At 35.3% G+C, this 6602-nt stretch overlaps 1 non-coding gene across 1 annotated transcript; it reads right to left on the bottom strand.

The window, feature by feature from the left end:
* Positions 1 to 4752: 4752 nt before the first annotated feature.
* On the bottom strand, positions 4753 to 4858 carry LOC113831268. The gene has a single exon (XR_003483438.1). It is a non-coding gene; the product is annotated as a U6 spliceosomal RNA (small nuclear RNA).
* Positions 4859 to 6602: the final 1744 nt, after the last annotated feature.

Genomic DNA, 6602 nt, shown 5'->3' with positions numbered 1-6602 from the left:
TACTGTAGAAACTAGGAAAACATTACAAAGAATCAATGAAACAAAGAGTTCATTCTTTGAGAAGATCAACAGCATAGAGAAACCTCTATCCAAACTAACCAAAAGGCAGAGAGAGAGCATGCTACAAAATCAGAAATGATAAGGGGGATATAACAACGGACACTGAGGAAATCCAGAGAACTATCAGGTCATATTTTGAAAACCTGTACTCCACAAAATTCGAAAATCTAAAGGAAATGGACAATATTCTGGATAGGTATCACTTACCAAAATTAAATCAAGAAGAGATAAGCAGTTTAAACCAACCTATAACCCCTAATGTAATCGAAGCAGTCATCAAAAGCCTCCCAACCAAAAAATAGCCCAGGGCCAAATGGCTTCACTGCAGAATTCTATCAGAAATTCAAACAAGAGTTCATACCAGTACTCCTCAAATTTTTCCACACAATAGAAGCAGAAGGGACATTGCCGAGCTCTTTTTACAAGGCTACAATCACTTTGATACCGAAGTCAGACAAAGTTACAACTAAAAATGAGAACTACAGACGAATATCCCTCATGCAATGCAAATATAATCAACAAAATTTTGGTGAATCGAATCCAAGAACACATCAGAAAAATCATCCATCATGATCAAGTAGGCTTCATCTCAGGGATGCATGGATGGTTCTATATACGTCCACCATATAAACAAACTGAAAAAGAAAAACCACATGATGTCTGGAATGTCAGTACAGGACTGATCCAGACCCCTGAACATGGATGTCAATGTGGAGGCCTCTGCACTCTGTGGGCCCCTGGTAGTGGATTAGTACTTTTCCCTGGTGTAAGAAGGAACTTTAAGAGTCCATCCCATATGAAGGGATGCACTCTTGGCCTGGACATATGTGCGAGGGCCTAGGCCCAGTCCAGGATGATGTGGTGGACTTTGGGGAGCCCCTGTCGAGGGCCCTACCCTGCCTGTCAAGTGTAGGGTGTATGGTGTCCGGGGCAGGTTATGGGTTGGAGAAAGCTGGGGAGAGGGGAGGGAGAAGGGATTGACATGTGAAGTAAGCTTGTTCCTAATTTGAACTAATAAAAAATACAAAAAATATCTTTATTTGCAGATAATGTGATTTTTATACATGTGACCCTGAATAATCCACCAAGAAACTTTTACAGCTGATAAACATTTAAAAAAATATTAGTCGGTTACAAAATTAACCCAAATAAATCAGTAGCCTTCTTATATACAAATGACAGACAAAGAAACATATTTGGGAAACAATACCTTTCACAATAGCCTCAAAAATATCTTGGGATAACTCTAAACAATTCAGAATAAGGCTTGTACAATAAAAGCTTTAAATATTGAAGAATTAAATTTGAAACTGAAGAAGACACCAGAAGATTGAAATATATCCCATGTGTAAGGGTTAGCTCAAGATTAATATTGTGAAAATGGTCATCTCACTAAAAGCAATGTACAAATTCTGTGCAATACCACCAAATTCCAACACAATTGTTCATAGAAATTGTGAAGAATTCATAGAAAAATAATCTCATCTTCATATAGAAACAAAAACATAGTACAGCTAAAAAATATCATGAATAGTTACATGATCATGTGAGGTATCACCATCACTGCTCTCAAATTGTTCTACAGGGTTAACTATTAAAGAAAAAAAAAAACAAAAAACAAAACAAAACAAAAGCAGCATGCTGATAATAAAAAACTGGACATACTTATCAATGGAATCAAATTCTAGACACTGAGATAAGTCCACACATCCCTTAATAACCTGATTTTTGACAAGTAATCCAAAAATACATACTGGAAAAAATACAGCCTCTTCGACAAATGGTGCCAACCAAACTGAATAGCTTCATGTAATAGAATGCAAATATATCCATATTTATCACTTTCCACACTACTCAATTGCAAACCTTAACATAAGGCTAAAAATCCTGAATCTGATGAGAGAATAATTAGGGAATAGTTTGGCAATTACTGTCCCAGCAAAGAACTTTCTGAACAGGATACAGCACAGGTACTAAAATGAACAACTTATATATAGGACCTCTTGAGGACAACATACTTTTGTGTGGCAAAGGTCACCTCATTTTGTCAAAGTGGCAGCCTACAGAATGGAAAAAAGATCTTTACTAATTATGTAACTGAAAAAGGGTTAGTATCTGGATCATACATAGCACTAAAAAATCTGAACATCAAGAAAACAAGTTACCCAATTTTTTAAAGAAATGTTACACAGAACTAAACAGAGAATTTTCAAAATATTAAACACAAATGGCCGAGAAACACTTAAAGAAATAAATCTCTGTCAGACTGACCATTGTGATCAATACAACAAATAGTAACTCATGATGTTGAGGATGTTTGGTAAGGGATTCATTCGTTGTTAGTGGAAATGCAAATTTATACAGCCACAGTGGAAATCAGTATGATGGTTCCTTTGGGAATCTGGGAATAGATGTACCTCAAGTTCCAGCTACAGCTTTCTTGGGCATATACCTGAAGGACTGATTGTATACCAACCACAGAGACGCTTGCTCGTTCATGTTCACTGATGCTCTGTTAAGAGAAGTCAGAATTTGGAAACAGTCTAGATTTTCCATACACTGACAGATATATATTCAGATATTAAGACAATTAAAATTTTGGGAAGAGAAAAAATCATCCTGAGTGAAGTAATCCAGACCAAGATCAGAAGAGGGTATGAGAAAATGATTGGTGTTTCGTCTCAGGCAAAAATCAGAGAACTGCTGTTTTTTCCTATTAGTGTATTTAAACTTTTAAGCTTTTAGTATTTTGCTACAATACACATAATCACAGAGTTATGTATAGACTAAGTGACTAGGAGTTAGGAAGGGATCTCTCAAGGAAGAAGAAATAAAACAGGGTATTATAAACAGGCAAGGTAAACTAGAAAAGGGGGATTAAATAGGGATGGGTGTAAAGAAGAGTAAAAGAAGGAATATAGGAAGTGACAACTAAGAATAAAGATCATTTCATAATCATATGAAAACCTAACCATTAGAGAAACTTCCTAAAATACATAGGAAAGGAATATGAATCAAATCACCAAGTAATGGGGGGGGAGAATGCCCCAATTAGACTTTGTATGTGTGGTAGTTTGAAAAAATGACCTTCAACGGGAGTGGTTACATATGGAGGTAGGGACTTGTTGGAGAAGATGTGTCACTGTGAGGACTTTGAGGTCTCTTGCTCAAGCATCCCTCAGTGTGACTGTCAGATGACTTCTGCTGCCTTCTTGTCAAGATTTTGTACTCTCAGCTCCAGCACCACATTTGCCTGTATGTTGCCATGAACGCCATCAAAATGATAATGGACTGAACATCCAAAACTCTTTAAGTGAGCCACCCCTAGTAAATGTTTTCTTTATAAGTGTTGCCATGGTCATGGTGTCTCTTCACAGCAATAAATACCCTAACTATGACAGTATGCTACCAAGAAAAACCTCCTGTGCCAGAACAGGAGTAGCCCCTCGATCTCAGCAGACTCAGGGTTGCTTAGTCCTCAGGGGCCAAGTCAATCAGCCTGCAGACCCCAGGACAGGAGTTCCTAGAGTGGGCAGCCAGAGGCTGGACCCAAGGCAGGTAGTTAGGAGATTATTACAAATAAAGTTAACATATATACATGCTCAGGTTCTGTGGAAATATGTTTCCATTATTCTTAGGTAAATGTTCAAGAGTTCAATTTCTAGACTATGCATCATGACTCTATCCTCAGATTTTAACAAACTGCCAAAATATTGTAAATGCCTTAGCTATTTTATATTTTCACCAAAGTGTATTCATGTTCTATTATTCTCTACATATTGTCCAATATTTGGTATTAGCAATAGTTGATTTTTTTTATTTCATCAGTTGAAATGCCTATTTCACTCATTTTTTATTTTTTGTTGTTATCATTGTGCAGAACATAATATAATTACAACCTATCTTTCTTTCATTTTTCCTTTCCAAGTTCCTATATGCACTTTCCAGTCTCTATCAAAACCATGGCCTCTTTTTGCACTAATTGTTACTGTATGTTCTTATGTGTATGTTTGTGTGCACGCACACACACGCACACATTCACACACACACACACACACAAATAAATCTGTGTATATGTATACATGCAAACACAATACCTGTTCAGTCCTTATTGTTTTGCTTGTGTATATGTTTTCAAGGCTGACCCACTGGCACTGGTCAACTAATTGGTTTTTCTTCACTAGGTATGAACATTTCTCCTTTTCTCAACTTTCTTAGTTTCCTAAACTTCTTTGTGTAGGGTCCAGGCTAAACAGCTAGTTAGTTAGTCCAGCTGAGGTAGGTGTGTGTGTGTGTGTGTGTGTGTGTGTGTGTGTGTGTGTGTGTGCCTGTGTTTCATTTAAGGTAGTTTAATTCCTTATGACTGTTCCAAAGTTGTTAGTGTTATTTTTGCCTTCCTCTCTTCTCTGTTAATAATCCCCTCCCCCTCCTAGTTAGAGCTCACTTTTTCCCATTTTGATGGAAAACAATTTGTTCACTTGTATCCTGTTTTTTCCTTCTCTGTTGCTTTCCCATACCTCTCCTCCTTGATAATTGTCCCTTTTTACTTTCCTGGAATTACTCATGGATATATGCTCCCATCTGAAGATTTGGAGCTAACAGCCTCCAATGAGAGAACATGTAATATTTTACTTTCTCAGTCTGTATTATCTCATTCAATAAGATTTTTGGAGTTTTATCCATATACTTGCAAAAAATTTGGAACAGTTCATGAATTTGTGTCTCATCCTTTCTTAAGGCCATGCTGATTTTCTCTGTATTGCTCTAATTCTAGTATATGTGCTGCCAAAGTGAGCACCATGTAATTCTTTTCATCTACTTAAAATTTAGTTTGCTAATGTTTTGCTAAATATTTTACATGTGTATTCATAAGTTCATTTATAACTGTGATGCTATATTTGCTTGGGTTAAGTGATCCTCAGTGAGATAAACATTTAATGTGTATCTGTGAGAATATTTCCAGAAGACCTTAGCCTTTGGATTATTGAACTAAGAAAAGTAAATAGTCATCTCCAGTGTTTGTGAACACCATCTAATATGTTGTAGGTTTAAACAGGAAAAAAAGCAAAACAAATAATTGACTCTCTTTTGTGGTTGGGTATCTTTTCTTTCCTATTCTCAGTCAGTGATACTTAGGTTTCTGATTTTCAAAGTTAGTTTGATTTATACTACTGATTTTCCTAGCCATTTAGTTTGCAGATAACATATCATAAAGTGATCCCACAGTGATTTAATTTCTATCACATATGTGAGTTCTGTCTGTCGGTCTGTGACTGTCTGTATGTCTAACTGTCTCTGTCTCTGTCTTTATCTCCCCCATCTGCTTCTCTGGAGAACTAGAAAAGAAACTCTTACCATTGTATTCTTGTTCTCAGGTGCTTTTTCCTCTGTTTCCCAATCCTTCATATATATATATTTGGTTTTTGAGACAGTGTTTCTCTTCTTGTATTTTTTATTTACACAAATCAGACAATCAGTGTAATACTGACTTAATGAAAAGGACTGGGAAGGATTCTGTCTTGTTTTCCAAGGCTGTGCAGACTTGGTGATATTTTGCTATTTTCCCTACATCCCTTTCAACAGAGCTTTGATCATTCATTTACCTCTTTTTTATTTGCATACATTTACTACAATAAATTTTCCGAACAGTCAAGTTTTAGCTGTATTACACAAATATTGGTTTATTGTATTCCATTTTCACTTAGTTTGATAGTGTTATATTGCCCTTGACATTTCCTCTTTGAACCATGAACTATTCAAAATGTGTTGTTGTTTTCCAAATGTTTGAAGATTTCCCTGTTATATTTCTGCAAATGTTTTCCAAGTTTATTGCATTTGCTGTTATTAATTATGTTTTATTTGATTTCAAGTCTTCTCAGTTTCTTGAAGCATTTCCTTTTACCAAGCTTGTTCTTTTATCATATGGCCAGTCTTGGTATTTCTCATGTAGAACCTGGAAGCTAATGTGTATTCAATGTTATTAAATAGTGAAGTCCAGGAATATTGTACAGGAAATTTTAATGGTATTAAATTCATGCTTGCTGATTCTTTTCTATTTATGAATTACTTTTAGAAAGCAGTGTTAAGTTGTCCCAATAGATTCATATATTTTTCTATTTCTCTTTTCTGTTTGACTAGTTTTAATTTTACAAAATTTACTGTTGTACTATTTGGTTCATCCACATCAAGGATAACTAGTTCTGATTATAATAACAAATCAGTTTGTCAACATGCTACTTCTCAGTCTAGGATCTTCATTACTCCAAAGACATTTTTTATCACATATTGATATAGTCATAGCTTCCATTTATTGGATTAATGTTCAATTGATTTACCTTGTTCCAATTTTGATTCATCTTATATGAAATCATATAAATTTGTATTGGATCTTGCTTTAGTTTTCAACACAACTGCCAATCTATTTTCTAATTGGTATATCTTATTATTTGTGTTCAATGTGGTTGCGAACAGCTAAGAATTTAAACTTAATTTTGTGTTTCATTGGCAGTATCCCCATTTATTCCATGTGTTTCTATTTTAAG

The sequence above is a fragment of the Cricetulus griseus genome, chromosome 3, assembly GCF_003668045.3.
Source record: "Cricetulus griseus strain 17A/GY chromosome 3, alternate assembly CriGri-PICRH-1.0, whole genome shotgun sequence".
In the NCBI taxonomy this organism is placed as follows: Eukaryota; Metazoa; Chordata; class Mammalia; order Rodentia; family Cricetidae; genus Cricetulus; species Cricetulus griseus.
The sequence above is the reverse complement of the archived record's forward strand: the minus strand, read 5'-3'. Positions and strand labels throughout refer to the sequence as shown.